Raw genomic sequence first — 16,029 nt, forward strand, 5'->3', positions numbered from 1 at the left:
ACAAACAATCACTCTCACATTCACACCTACGAGCAATTTAGAATGATCAATTAACCTCAGCATATTTTTGGACTGTGGGAGGAAGCCGGAGTACCCGGAGAAAACCCACGCATGCACAGGGAGAACATGCAAACTCCATGCAGAAAGATCCCGGGAAAGCCGGGACGCGAACCAGGGATCTTCTTGCTGCAAGGCGAAAGTGCTAACCACTACACCACTGTGCAGCCCCCATCAGAACATTAAGCAGAAAAATACTAAGAACACTCGGAAACTACTACAAGCCAACACGGTGCACTACAAACCTAGTAATCAACCACACAACAGAAAACTAGAATTTTGTTCGGATATTGAGCTGGGAACTAACTGTCGAAAGGCTGGAAAGGAAAGGGAGCAGGGCAAGGTGGGCAGAGGTGGTGTGTGGCAGGAGTGGTGGCAGACGCGAGACAGGTGCTGCAGCTGGGCAGGAATGCATGAGTGGAGATCCAAGGGGAGTCCAGACAGATGGCAGGAGGCACATAAAGGATACTGGAGACAGAACAGCGGACAGGTGGATGTCCAGGACTATGGAACAAGAGAATAACTGTTAGCACAAGAAGATTACCAGGGAGCTAGACAGAACAAAGATCAGAGCACTGACTGAGGATGTTCAACGGGCCAGCAAAGAGTGGTGAACTGCGTCTGGTTTTATGGCAGAAGAGAGTAGTGTTGCTAATCACTCCATCCTGCTCGTGATCACCTCGGGATTACCGACTGACAGCACCTGTCTGCAATGCCACACACCACGCCCACGTCCACCTGGAGAGAAAAAGGAAGGGAGGGGGAAGGGAGAGACTGCCACTAACTGGCATTAGATGTGGACAGCGTTACATTCACAATAAGTATGGATAATTTTGCTTTTAACACATACAAGTAATCCTCCCCTGAAACGACTGATCTAAGGAAAGATCTGAAATAAACTGGTGCAAAGAGAGGGAGCAAAGTGTTTGAGCAGCTGGTGATGCAAGGGACTGTGATGGACTTCAAGACTTGTGAAAACATTTCCTCACTATTAGACTGATCAGAACTTTGTTGTATCTTTCATTTTTCTTATTATTTTATGGTGTATTTCATCATTATATATTATTTTAACTGTACAGCACATAAATTTACACATTAGGTTTATGTTCTTTATAAATTTGCCTTGACGTGACTACTCTCACCAGGCATGTGAAGATTTGTGTGACTAAATCTTTCCGTCAAAGAGAACAAGAGCCATTTGGATATAAAGAAGATGCTTTGACTATGCAGGAAACAAGGAATACAGGAAGGATCAAGAAGGCAACCATGGATCGACATGTATATGATCATATTTGACATGCAACTGACCTGAAGACAAAGCAGAAGAACCTGGAAGTCACCCATTATTATTATTATTATTATTATTATTATTATTATTATTATTATTATTATTATTATTATTATTATTATTATTATTATTGTACATGAGATCCTGCAGCATTGCCTGGATGAGGCTAAAAGTATAGAGTGGAAATAAATATAATCAGACCCTGATTACTTTCTGTTACAGAAAAGAGATGTGGGGCAGCAGATGCAAATAAAGTTCTCAATAAATATGAAAAGAATCTGAGTTAACTTTCTTACCAGTTATAGTCACATTAAAATTTAACGCACATACATAAATCAAATGTAATTTTCACTGAAAGCATTAAAACTAAAGAAACACATCACAAGACTTGACAGATCTGGAACCATGAGGTTACCAGGTTGTTGAGGTTACTAACCATGGCCAAACATCCTGTAACATTCCAAATGTTGGGGGTTGACTAGAACTTTAAGTATGTATATAGTTTTTGCAAAGAACACACAATATTAACTGTTTAAAAGTGGAAGAAGCCTGTTCTAAAAACCTGACCTGATCTCTCTACCACCTGAGGTAGCAGTAATAAAAGAAGCTGGAGTACCCGGAGAAAACCCACACATGCACAGGAAGATCATGCAAACTGCATGCAGAAAGATCCCGGGAAGGCGGGGCATAAAGTGGGGAATTTCTAGCTGCCAGGCGAAAGTGCTAACCACTGAGTCCCTGTGCAACCTGACATAGAAAATGACTCTTATAGACCAAAACATTGATGATAGCAAAGGGTTGTGTAACTGAACTGCTTTGGAAGTGTCAGAAGTTACACTCAAAAAGAGAGAAAATGGACTTGAAGGCTGTAAAGAGGGGTGGGGCTGTTGTTAAAATTTATAAAGGACCTGTGAAATGTGACATGCTATGCAGCCTAAGTAGTCAGCTGAATTGATTAAAATTGAAGCATCTGTATTTCTTCATCTGTTTGAGACACAGTCAACTGAAACATGCAGCCGAATAGCAAACATGCAGCCGACTATGAATATGTGCTGATGCAGTCTTAATCATGGCCACAGCAGCTACAGGGACAAAGTCACAGGCAACTTGAGATGCCCGAGAAGTAATCTAATATACAAACAGCAAGCCATGCAAAAAAAAAAAAAAAATTGTGTTGCTATGAACTCCCCCTCTTTTTTTATCCATTTCTTTAATGTTGATATGACATCTTGGATTGTCATGACATGGAAAAAATAGCTCTCAAAAAAAGTTGACAATTTAATTAAAAACTGGAAAGAGTAATAGGGACACTCAAGACATGATGCATGCATGAGCACCATAAATGTAACGGATAATTGCTCTCCCTGTTATCCACACCACCTTTGGCGTGTGTCCCATATTTAACTCTGCTGAGTGATCATGACAGATTCAATATAAGGAGTCCAACAGATCGCAGCAGTGTGTGGTGGCAGACCATTGAAGACTCCTGCTTGTGGTAGGCTTAACTTCTATCTGTTCTGGAGCAGTTTAATGTATTTATTATTTGACACATTACTTTATTGTATTAATTAATTGGGTATAGTTAAGAGCAAATCTTTCTTGCTTTCAAACTTTTCTCAGTAACTCAAAATGTGTGGTATGTTTTCAAAAGGATTGTGGAAGACAACAGACTTTTGACGGAAACACGGTCAGGTATGAACAATACTATAAAATAATTGCTTTAAGTTGTAAGTGACGTTTCTGTTCCTCTACATTTGGTATAGATATAATAATATACTGTGCCGTGAAAAAGTATTTGCCCTCTCAAATTATTTTTTGAATCTTTTCCCCACTTTAATGTTTTAAATCATCAAACAAACATAACAATCAGACAAAGATAACCCAGGTAAACACAAAATGCAGTTTTTAAATGGTGATTTTATTTATGAAGGATAAAAAACTATTCAAAGCTACCTGGCCCTGTGTGAAAAAGGAAATGGCTCCTGAACCTAATAACTGGTTGGGCCACCCTGAGCAGCAACAACTGACATCAAAAGTTTTCCATAACTGGCAATGAGTCTTTCACATCTCTGTGTAGATATTGTATTTTGGCCCACTCTTCTTTGCAGAATTGTTTTAATTCAGAAACACCGGTAGGTTTTCAAGCATAAACAGCCTTCTTAAGGTCATGCCACAGCATTTCAATCAAATTCAAGCCAGACTTTGACGAGGCCACACCAAAACCTTCCTCTTCAACTTTAGGAAGGCCTAAAGGTCAAGTCACTTGTGACAATCAACTTACATCTCCCTGACAGGGACACATTCTGTAGATGGTAAAGTTATTCTGGGCTGCTTAGCCATGTGAGTTTTGGGGGAATGACATGCAGTAAATGGCCATGTGCTGGACTCAAACCCATGACCACTGTGTTGGGGACTATAGCCTCTGTTTATTGGTCACGTGCTAAACCTGCTGAGCCATCTGGGCACCCAATCACGTGAGTGTTAAAACCAAGATTACATTTATTTGTCATTTCCTTACAGAAGTAAACCGCCACCATGAGTACGGACGCGGAGATGGCCATTTATGGCAAAGCTGCCATTTATCTCCGTAAGCCAGAGAAGGAGAGAATTGAGGCTCAAAACAAACCCTTTGATGCCAAGAGCGCCTGCTATGTAGCTGACGCCAAAGAGCTGTACCTGAAGGGAACCATCGTCAAGAAAGACGGTGGCAAAGTCACTGTCAAACTCCTGGACAATGATGAGGTTGGTGTCATGAAGTCAGAATCAACTGGAAATTAAATGTTAAATGTGATCAGTTCTCACTGTGACCATGTTCTGTTGCAGGAGAGGACAGTTAAAGAAGATGACGTCTCTCCAATGAATCCTCCCAAGTTCGACAAAATTGAGGACATGGCCATGATGACCCACCTCAATGAAGCCTCTGTGTTGTATAACCTCAAAGAGCGTTATGCAGCCTGGATGATCTATGTGAGAAAATATACCTGATTAGCTAAGAGATATATTTTTAAAAAAAACTGAAATACTAGTTAGAAATGTTAACTGGCATTAACTTAAATGTCTGCTTAATCCCTTTCAGACCTACTCTGGCTTGTTCTGTGCCACTGTGAACCCCTACAAGTGGCTCCCTGTGTACGATGCTGAAGTTGTGGCTGCCTACAGAGGCAAGAAGCGTATGGAGGCTCCACCCCACATCTTCTCTGTCTCTGACAACGCTTATCAGAACATGCTTACCGGTATGTGCCTCACGTAGCAAAGAAGGACTTGTTAGTAATGAGCTACCTGTTGCAGAAATGCATTGTGAATTTCTTTTTTTTCATTTGAACAGACAGGGAGAACCAGTCTGTCTTGATCACGTAAGTATCACACTTGCTCACTTTGTTTATTATGATTGAATATCTTTGACCAAATTCTCACAAGTCCTTGTTTATACCCAGTGGAGAATCTGGTGCCGGAAAGACTGTGAACACCAAGCGTGTCATCCAGTACTTTGCCACAATCTCAGTTGGAGGTGGAGACAAGAAGAAGGAAGCAGCAGGAGCCGGAAAAATTCAGGTATGTTATGATGGTCAGATTTCTCAAAGTACAGAACATACTTCCAGAAGGACGGTCCTTTTCTGATATCAAATCTAAACCGGGATTCTAGGGCTCACTGGAGGATCAGATTATTGCTGCCAATCCTCTGCTGGAGGCTTACGGTAACGCCAAAACTGTGAGGAATGACAACTCCTCTCGTTTCGTAAGTATCAAGTGATTCCGACTCAGGAGAATTTTGTTGACACATTACCCATGTGAAGGGACTCTAATGATTCTTTTGCTCCAAACAGGGTAAATTCATCAGAATCCATTTCGGCACAACTGGAAAACTGGCTAGTGCTGACATTGAGACATGTAAGTGACAAATTCTCAGTGAGAGAACATAGAAGGTAGTCTGAGGGTGGGACAAATTGTGACTGATGAACAAACTTTGCAGATCTGCTGGAGAAGTCTAGAGTGACATTCCAGCTTCCTGATGAGAGAGGCTACCACATCTTCTACCAGATGATGACCAACCACAAACCTGAGCTGATTGGTGAACAGACGGACTTGTTGCTCAATGATAAACCTCTTCACAATTTCATATTTAAATGCTTTACTGAATGTTTTCAACCTTTTTGATTTTCAGAAATGTCTCTCATCACAACCAACCCCTACGACTTCCCCATGTGCAGTATGGGTCAGATCACTGTGGCCAGTATTGATGACAAAGTTGAGCTGGAAGCCACAGACGTGAGTGATTTTCAGAATTAAAATAATAATCATACTCTGTGTCTTACTCAGGTCACCAAACTAGTGTGTTGCCAAATTGATTATTTTTCATGTGGACACCTCTGTTGCACAGAACGCCATTGACATCCTGGGCTTCAGTGGTGAGGAGAAGATGAGCATCTACAAGATGACTGGTGCTGTGCTTCACCATGGTAACATGAAGTTCAAGCAGAAGCAGCGTGAGGAGCAGGCCGAGCCCGATGGCACAGAGGGTGAGCACTTGGTGTGATTCCAAAGTGAAAAATTGATGAACAACAGTCATTCAGTACTTACTCATGGTGTTTGTTGTTCTTTGCATAGGACAATCACCACACATACTGCATGTATTAACTGTGAAATACTGCTTTCAGATGCTGACAAGGTTGCTTACCTGTTGGGTCTCAACTCTGCTGACATGCTGAAGGCTCTGTGCTATCCCAGAGTGAAAGTCGGAAATGAGTTTGTCACCAAGGGACAGACTGTTCCTCAGGTAAATATGAGTTATCAATGTCTAATACCCTTTTATGCAGAAAGAGGTCACTTGTGTTAGTTCTAGTAAAAATAATAAAGTGTCAGTGTCAAAATAAATGTCAGTGTCCAGTATATTCTGACTTTAGATTAGTTTAACTCTGAATACTGAATGTATTCTAAATCAATAACCATATCAAATATGTATGCATTTCTATTTGGGACATTTTCTAGTGTCAATCCAATGTAGGAATTTACAGTATTCCACCATTTTACATTAATGTGTATCATTACTGAAGTTATGTTCTTGTATTTCCTTAGGTGCTGAACTCAGTGACTGCCCTGGCCAAGTCCATCTATGAAAGGATGTTCTTGTGGATGGTCATCCGTATCAACCAGATGTTGGACACAAAGCAGCAAAGGAATTTCTTCATTGGTGTCCTGGATATTGCTGGCTTTGAAATCTTTGATGTAAGTTTCATCCCCAGCAAAGGAGGAGTCGCTTTGGTTTACATGACCAGATCCTTTGAATTGTTTGTCACTGGTTGCTTGATCAATTTCTCAATTCACAGTTCAACAGCATGGAGCAGCTGTGCATCAATTTCACCAATGAGAAACTGCAGCAGTTCTTCAACCACCACATGTTCGTCCTGGAGCAAGAGGAGTACAAGAAGGAGGGTATTATCTGGGAGTTCATTGACTTCGGTATGGACTTGGCTGCCTGCATTGAGCTGATTGAGAAGGTACACATCCACTTCATAATTCTTTTGAATGCAACTCTTACTACAGTAGAAGAACACTGTCATTTCATGACATATCTCTTTTCCTTGTCATCAAGCCCATGGGCATCTTCTCCATCCTTGAAGAGGAGTGCATGTTCCCCAAGGCCACTGACACATCCTTCAAGAACAAGCTGTACGACCAGCATCTTGGCAAAAACAGGGCATTTGAGAAGCCAAAGCCTGCCAAGGGCAAGGCTGAGGCCCACTTCTCCCTGGTGCACTATGCCGGTACTGTGGACTACAACATTGCTGGCTGGCTGGACAAGAACAAGGACCCACTGAATGAGTCTGTTGTGCAGCTATACCAGAAGTCTTCAGTTAAACTGCTGGCCCTGCTGTATCCTCCTGTTGTTGAGGGTAGGAAAATATATGCTTCACAAATTTACCAGATTGTATATTTGTGTCTCTTCATGAATATATAAACACTGTTTCTTCTGACACAACTTTCCATTTCAAATCAACTGAAAAACAGAGAGCGGTGGCGGCGGCAAGAAGGGAGGCAAGAAGAAGGGTGGCTCTATGCAGACTGTGTCTTCACAGTTCAGGGTGAGCGTTGACAAATACATTGAACGTCAGTTGATAGTGAAATTCACATATGTTCGTTTTTATGACAAGTTCACCACTTTGTACCTACAGGAGAACTTGGGCAAGCTGATGACTAACTTGAGGAGCACCCACCCTCATTTTGTGCGTTGCCTGATTCCCAATGAGTCAAAGACTCCAGGTACCAAAACATGATCTTCAAAGTGTTTCTGTGTAGTGGATTGGTCTGGAGTTTGCAAAACCCCTAATAAATTGGCAAATTTCTATTGTACAGGTCTGATGGAGAACTTCCTGGTTATCCACCAGCTCAGGTGTAATGGTGTCCTGGAGGGTATCAGAATCTGCAGGAAAGGTTTTCCCAGCAGAATCCTTTATGGTGACTTCAAGCAGAGGTACAACTATTATGATAATATAAGTTGGATGTAGACTATGACAAGAAAATCCACACACTGACTGTTGGCTCTCTCAAAACAGATACAAGGTACTGAATGCCAGTGTCATCCCCGAGGGCCAGTTCATTGACAACAAGAAGGCCGCAGAGAAGCTGCTTGGGTCAATTGATGTTGATCATGACCAGTACAGATTTGGACACACCAAGGTAAGCACCAGGTGTTACTTGTTTTAAATGATAGAAATTCTGTATCATTACTTGAAACATTGAATATTCAGTCCAGCTCGTCTATCTACATACATATACATATTACTATATCTTGCCACATATAATAATTTGTACTTCACTGTATTTGGTGCAAATCTAATCAATGTGCCAGTGAATAAGAGACTGATCACTTGTGCAGATACAGAACAGCCAGCATGTGGAAAATTATGAAACTCCTCAAAATTAGAATTCATGACATATGTGGGATACCTAAAAATCCCATTTGTTTGGATGTTGTACAAGATGTGCAGTACTCACTCTCTGGGTTCATTCTGGTGTCAGTGTCTAATTTTATACTGCAATCACTGTTGTGTTTGTTTAGGTATTCTTCAAGGCCGGTCTGCTGGGTACCCTTGAGGAGATGAGAGATGATAAGCTGGCAGCTCTGGTCACCATGACTCAGGCTCTCTGCCGTGCTTACCTCATGAGAAAGGAGTTTGTCAAGATGATGGAGAGGAGGCATGTTGAAAACAGCAAATTCTCAACACAAAGTCATGTGAAAAATCTCAATAAAAACTTCCTTAACAACAACTTCTTGTCCACAGGGAAGCCATCTTTACCATCCAGTACAACGTCCGCTCATTCATGAATGTCAAACACTGGCCATGGATGAAGGTGTACTACAAGATCAAGCCTCTGCTGAAGAGTGCTGAGACTGAGAAGGAGCTGGCCCAGATGAAGGACAACTATGAGAAGATGCAAAGTGACCTGGCTGCTGCCTTGGCCAAGAAGAAGGAACTGGAGGAGAAGATGGTGTCTCTTCTGCAGGAGAAGAACGATCTGCAACTGCAAGTAGCATCTGTAAGTAGGCATCAAGAGAAAAAGCGGTGCCACTTATTTTATGTCCGCATGTCCACAAAATGTCAATGTGCTAATGTCACTTCTACAATGTAAACAAGGAATCAGAGAATCTGGTAGATGCTGAGGAGAGATGTGAGGGTCTCATCAAGAGCAAGATTCAGCTGGAGGCCAAACTCAAAGAGACCACTGAGAGACTGGAGGATGAAGAGGAAATCAATGCTGAGCTCACTGCCAAGAAGAGAAAGCTGGAGGACGAATGCTCTGAGCTCAAAAAGGATATTGATGACCTGGAGCTTACCTTGGCCAAAGTGGAAAAGGAGAAACATGCCACTGAGAACAAGGTTTGTAAACTTGAATATATCGAGCAGATGAAATAACATTTTGGAATGATGCCTTCATGCAATAAAAACATGTTTCCTGCAAACACAGGTGAAGAATCTGACTGAGGAGATGGCCTCTCAGGATGAGAGCATTGCTAAGCTGACCAAAGAGAAGAAAGCCCTTCAGGAGGCTCATCAGCAGACTCTGGATGACCTGCAGGCTGAGGAAGACAAAGTCAATACTCTGACCAAGGCCAAGACCAAGCTTGAGCAGCAAGTCGATGATGTAAGTTTTAAGTCGTCTGGACAAGTACAACAGGATCCTTCTTGAATCTTGAATATGACAATAACAAACCCATATTCCTGTGCAGCTTGAGGGCTCTCTGGAGCAAGAGAAGAAGCTTCGTATGGACCTTGAGAGAGCCAAGAGGAAGCTGGAGGGTGATCTGAAACTGGCCCAGGAATCCATCATGGATCTTGAGAATGACAAGCAGCAGTCTGAGGAGAAAATTAAAAAGTAACTAAGTTCAGATTGAAATCTCAATTGAAAATGAAATTGAAAAAAAAAGAATATGTCTGGAGACCAGAGCATGGATGAATTCTCACTATGCATTTCAACACTCTCACAGGAAGGACTTTGAAATTAGCCAGCTCCTGAGCAAGATTGAGGATGAGCAGTCAATGGGTGCCCAGCTTCAGAAGAAGATCAAGGAGCTTCAGGTCACGGATGCGTTGTGTTACTTCAAACATCACTTGTAAATTTCCTACTTGGTCACTCAAAGTTGAACATTTACTGAAAAACTACATATCTACATCCAACAGGCTCGCATTGAGGAACTGGAGGAGGAGATTGAGGCTGAGCGTGCTGCTCGTGCCAAGGTTGAGAAGCAGAGGGCTGACCTCTCCAGGGAACTTGAGGAGATCAGTGAGAGACTGGAGGAGGCCGGCGGTGCAACTGCTGCTCAGATTGAGATGAACAAGAAGCGTGAAGCTGAGTTCCAGAAGCTCCGTCGTGACCTTGAGGAATCTACTCTGCAGCATGAAGCCACGGCTGCTGCTCTTCGCAAGAAGCAGGCCGACAGCGTCGCTGAGCTGGGAGAGCAGATCGACAACCTGCAGCGCGTCAAGCAGAAGCTTGAGAAGGAGAAGAGTGAATACAAGATGGAGATTGATGACCTCTCCAGCAACATGGAGGCTGTTGCTAAAGCAAAGGTACACAACACATTCACTTGTGGTGCTAAATATCTAAATGACAGTAAAACTGTAATCAATATAAAGACAACCAAATCATTGATCTGATTTCTCTTCTCCTTCTTAGGGAAATCTTGAAAAGATGTGCCGTACTCTTGAGGACCAACTTAGTGAACTGAAGACCAAGAATGATGAAAACATCCGCCAGTTGAATGATGCAGGTGCACAGAAAGCTCGTCTCCTGACAGAAAACGGTATGTACAAAACAGTGTCTAAATGCATTGATCTTCAGTGTTTGACAGAGAAACTGAACAAAGACTAAAGTTTGATGATTGTTTTCACTCCAGGTGAGTTTGGCCGTCAAATTGAGGAGAAAGAGGCTCTTGTATCCCAGCTGACCAGAGGGAAACAGGCCTTCACTCAGCAGATTGAGGAGCTGAAGAGGCAGATTGAAGAGGAGGTTAAGGTAAGAAACCTTCATCTTAAATATGTATTGCCATTATTGGTTGGGGATTTAGACATTTTGCACATTCAATTGTATGTCTAATTCCAGGCCAAGAATGCTCTTGCCCATGGACTGCAATCTGCCCGCCATGACTGCGACCTGCTGAGGGAGCAGTTTGAGGAGGAGCAGGAGGCCAAGGCTGAGCTGCAGCGTGGAATGTCCAAGGCTAACAGTGAGGTGGCTCAGTGGAGAACTAAGTATGAAACCGACGCTATCCAGCGCACAGAGGAGCTTGAGGAAGCCAAGTGAGTAATATTCAAACAACTGAATATTCAGACGTATAGCATTACAGCATAGGTCGACAAATAGCAAGACAAATGTGACTTTTCCTACAGGAAAAAGTTGGCTCAGCGCCTTCAGGAGGCTGAGGAGCAGATTGAGGCTGTCAATTCCAAATGTGCCTCTCTGGAGAAGACCAAACAGAGGCTCCAGAGTGAGGTGGAGGACCTCATGATTGATGTGGAGAGAGCTAATGGGCTGGCTGCCAACCTGGACAAGAAGCAGAGGAACTTTGACAAGGTAACATCTTTTACTTTTTGCAACCAAGAAATGAAGCTAGAAAATAATTTTTTGGCTATATATATAACTGTATAAACTGTGTTGTTCAGGTGCTGGCAGAGTGGAAGCAGAAGTATGAGGAGGGTCAGGCAGAGCTTGAGGGAGCTCAGAAGGAGGCTCGTACTCTCAGCACTGAGCTGTTCAAGATGAAGAACTCTTATGAGGAGTCTCTGGATCAGCTGGAGACCATGAAGCGTGAAAACAAGAACCTGCAGCGTGAGTTAATACCACATTGTATTAACAACAGCAGTTTGCTGTTAGAACTTAGTTGCTTTAAAAGACGTGCATGTGTTTGTCAGAGGAAAGTTGTACAATTGCCATTTCACAGCTTTCACATATTAAACATCTGCATCCATCTGCAGAGGAGATCTCAGATCTGACTGAACAGATTGGTGAGACTGGCAAGAGCATCCATGAGCTGGAGAAGGCCAAGAAGCAGGTGGAGACAGAGAAGTCTGAGATCCAGACAGCTCTTGAAGAGGCTGAGGTAAACCTTTGTCTGTTTTTCTGGGGAGACCTTCTTAAAAGAAACAACTTTAAGTTATGAACTAACATTGCATAAAAGCTTTAAAGGCAGAGGTCAATATGTAGTTCTTTGATATCATTAGGGAACTCTGGAGCATGAGGAGTCTAAGATCCTGCGTGTCCAGCTGGAGCTGAACCAGATTAAGGGTGAGGTTGACAGGAAGCTGGCAGAGAAAGATGAGGAGATGGAGCAGATCAAGAGGAACAGCCAGAGGGTGATTGACTCCATGCAGAGCACTCTGGATTCTGAGGTCAGGAGCAGAAACGATGCCCTGAGAATCAAGAAGAAGATGGAGGGAGATCTGAACGAGATGGAGATTCAGCTGAGCCATGCCAATCGCCAGGCTTCTGAGTCCCAGAAACAGCTGAGGAATGTGCAGGCACAGCTCAAGGTATTGTAATACACAGAGCACAAAGAGTCCTTGCACACATGATAGTAAGTACACCAACATTCAGACATTCATATGAATACTTTCCCGATCATGTTTTGCACTAGGATGCTCAACTGCACCTTGATGATGCTGTCAGAGCCCAGGATGACCTGAAGGAACAGGCTGCTATGGTGGACCGCAGGAACGGTCTGATGGTGGCTGAAATTGAGGAACTTAGGGCTGCTCTGGAACAGACAGAGAGAAGCCGCAAAGTCGCGGAGCAGGAGCTGGTGGATGCCAGTGAGCGTGTTGGACTTCTGCACTCTCAGGTGAACATGACTTTAAACATTTCTCCAGCGTTTCACAAATCTAAACAACCATGGAAGGGACGAGATAACAACCAATTTCTCATCTTTCAGAACACAAGCCTGCTGAACACCAAGAAGAAGCTCGAGGCTGACCTGGTCCAGATCCAGAGTGAAGTGGATGACACTGTTCAGGAAGCAAGGAATGCAGAGGAGAAGGCCAAGAAGGCTATCACTGATGTAGGATTAAAGACCATTTGTTTGCTATTATACTCCAACCCAACAGAGACTTGTGATGGCATTTCACACTGAAAAATCATTTTTTTCAGGCTGCTATGATGGCTGAGGAGCTGAAGAAGGAGCAGGACACCAGTGCTCACCTGGAGAGGATGAAGAAGAACCTGGAGGTTGCTGTTAAGGACCTGCAGCACCGTCTGGATGAGGCTGAGAACCTGGCCATGAAGGGTGGCAAGAAGCAGCTCCAGAAACTCGAGTCTAGAGTAAGATAAATATGATCAGATTTCTGCAGTTCAACAAATGTATGAAAACACATGAATTGTTGATAATTTATCAATTTTCTCTTGTTTTAAAAGGTGCGTGAGTTGGAGTCTGAGGTTGAGGCTGAGCAGAGACGTGGTGCAGATGCCGTGAAGGGTGTCCGCAAATATGAGAGGAGAGTGAAGGAACTCACCTATCAGGTAAGTTCCACTGACACATGGAATATACAGGAAAGATTTATGTAACACTTACCATTACAAAAGTCTACATAAATTTATATTTTCTATTACAGACTGAGGAGGACAAGAAGAACGTTACCAGGCTGCAGGACCTGGTTGACAAGCTGCAGCTGAAGGTGAAGGCCTACAAGAGGCAGGCTGAGGAAGCGGTAAGGAAAAGCATTTGTTTAAAACAATGACTATTTGACACTATATTATTTCACATCTGTAAACCTATGGACCATTTCTAAAAGCCTAAACATTTTACTATATTTTGAATTCCAGGAGGAGCAGGCCAATGTTCATCTGTCCAAGTGCAGGAAGATCCAGCATGAGCTGGAGGAGGCTGAGGAGCGTGCTGACATTGCTGAATCCCAGGTCAACAAGCTCAGAGCTAAGAGCCGGGACTCTGGCAAGGTAAATAGTGACTAAACTTCAGATAGTTACTAAGCCATGACTGAAAAATTGCATTATTGCTTTACGCTTCATACAACTGACAAATTGTAAAACCTCAACATATCTTTATGCAGGCAGAATGTGATGTCTTTAAACTTGTATTTATTTCATTTCTTCTTTATTTTACAGGGTAAAGACGCAGCTGAGTAATGTACTTGAACCAATGGTCTGTTTCTAATCATATAATATGATGTAGAATACACCACAATAAAGCATTCTTGAACTTATTTCGCTGTCTGTCATATGTTGATGACATTGCGCTGTCTGAGAGTGAGTGACTACAAGATACAAGTTATGAAATTGCTGAACAATACTTATTGAAGCATGCCGCTGCCGGCATCACTTTAGAAAATTAAAAGAAGCTGATTGAGTAGAAAAAATTAATTATGTCACAATAACTCATGTTTATAAATGAATTGGTTCCTTGTTGCTTAAATCATGATGAATTCTCAGTTCGAAGCTTTAGAAGCCAGATGCAATTCAAAAAAAATCTGTGTTATCTCAGTAAACATCATGTAAGTAACTATACATTCATGCACTCTCAAGTTTTTACAATTAGCCAGTTGATATTTAAAAATCACTTCCTTACGTCACAGAATTTTTTATTTTTTTTTTTAATTACATTTTTATCATGGAGATCATACATCGTCCAACATTCATGTCAAATTCAAATCATTCAAATATTACACATATCTATAAACATATATACCATGTACAATATCACCCAATAGTCCAAGACATGTTTCAATGATATTGACCTTTCAGCTGCTGCTCTCGCTTTCATTTTTAATTACATTTTAAACAAATATATACATTCCTGAACCGAAAAACAAATGAACAAAGAAGCTGTCATTCTCACTCATATACTCATAAATATACACTCACACAATCTTTTGGTAATCCTGTGGAATCAATATTTTATCGAAATGTAGTTAAACTAAGTCTGGTCTCCGTGGACCCACATGCCTGACCCTTTTTGTCCACCATCTCAGAAATTTCTCTGATCGTATCTTTACAGACATCAGTCTTTCCATAATGTAAAGGTCATATATAATTTCATATCAGTTCATACCAGTTCATACCAGTACCACCACTTCTTAGTCAAGGCCTTCTTCCCTCCCACAAGTAATACTCTCATTAAGTATTTGTCTGCTGGAGATTGAGTATGTAGTACTGCAGCTACCAAATAGAGTGTGAAAATGTCAAATGGAATAAGTTTCCAAACATTTCTGAACTTCTCGCCAAAAAAGATGCGAGTTTCAGGCAACCCCAGAATATGTGGTTATGATTGGCTGCAGTTGAACCACACAACCTCCAACAATTTGTACCAACACCTTGATGTCTCTTTTGGGCAGGGGTCATAAAGAATCTCATCATACTTTTCCACCTGAATTCCCTCCAGCTGTGTGAATGAGTGGTTTTCCATTGTAATTTACAAATATTCTCCCATTCTTTTTCAGATATTAGCACTCCTCCTTCTCTTTCCCATTTATTTTTAACATGTTTAGTGTTCAGGTTTGAGGAGACATGAAAACTTTTTTATAATCTGGATATTATTCCACATCCACTCCCGGATACATCGGCTGTCACAGAAACATTTAGTATGTCACTGTCCAATTTTCCTGATCCCTCAGCGATGATCTCATTCAACCAATGCCGTATCTATCAATACTTAAAGAAATCTTTGTTCTCCAATTCATATTCCCTCTTGCCCATTTCAATTTTTTTTTCAACTCCTTTCTGTATCAAACAACAGTAAGCAGTTACCCCTGTATTCCTCCACATTTTATATCTGAAGTCTGTCCTGTTTGGCATAAAATCTGTGTCATACACGCACCACTGCAGCATCTTTTCTGCACCCTTCAGGTTATGGTTTTTGACCATTTTCCACCATATTTTTTGAGTTATTTTTATCCAAAGGTTGCCTCTATCATGAAGGTTATTTATCAATTTATTATCTGCTATTGTGGCTTGTAGTGGTGGTCCTGTGGGTTCTGCCTCCTCCATTTCCTTCCACCTTGGCCTGTGGATCACAAAGACACACCAGTGGTGCTGCATAGCAGTAATCCCTTAAAATTGGCAATGCCATACCCCCTTTCCCTTTCAACAACTGCGCTGTTTTGTATTTTATTCTTGGTTTCAAGAAATCAACCCCCCCCCCCCCCCCCCCCCCAGTTTTATAGTTATATTAAAATATTTTA

General features: G+C 42.0%; 1 long non-coding RNA gene across 1 annotated transcript in view; it reads right to left on the reverse strand.

Annotated features, from left to right (window-relative positions):
* Positions 1 to 16,029, reverse strand: part of LOC129348549 (uncharacterized) — an 18,776-nt gene continuing 2,747 nt past the window's right edge. Inside the window, exons 2-3 of the long non-coding RNA XR_008601130.1 lie at positions 638 to 15,851; positions 1 to 561 (exon numbers count right to left, since the gene is read on the reverse strand). This is a non-coding gene — a long non-coding RNA (uncharacterized LOC129348549). The remainder of the gene's footprint in view (positions 562 to 637; positions 15,852 to 16,029) is intronic.

This window comes from Amphiprion ocellaris, chromosome 3, assembly GCF_022539595.1.
Source record: "Amphiprion ocellaris isolate individual 3 ecotype Okinawa chromosome 3, ASM2253959v1, whole genome shotgun sequence".
Lineage (NCBI taxonomy): Eukaryota > Metazoa > Chordata > Actinopteri > Pomacentridae > Amphiprion > Amphiprion ocellaris.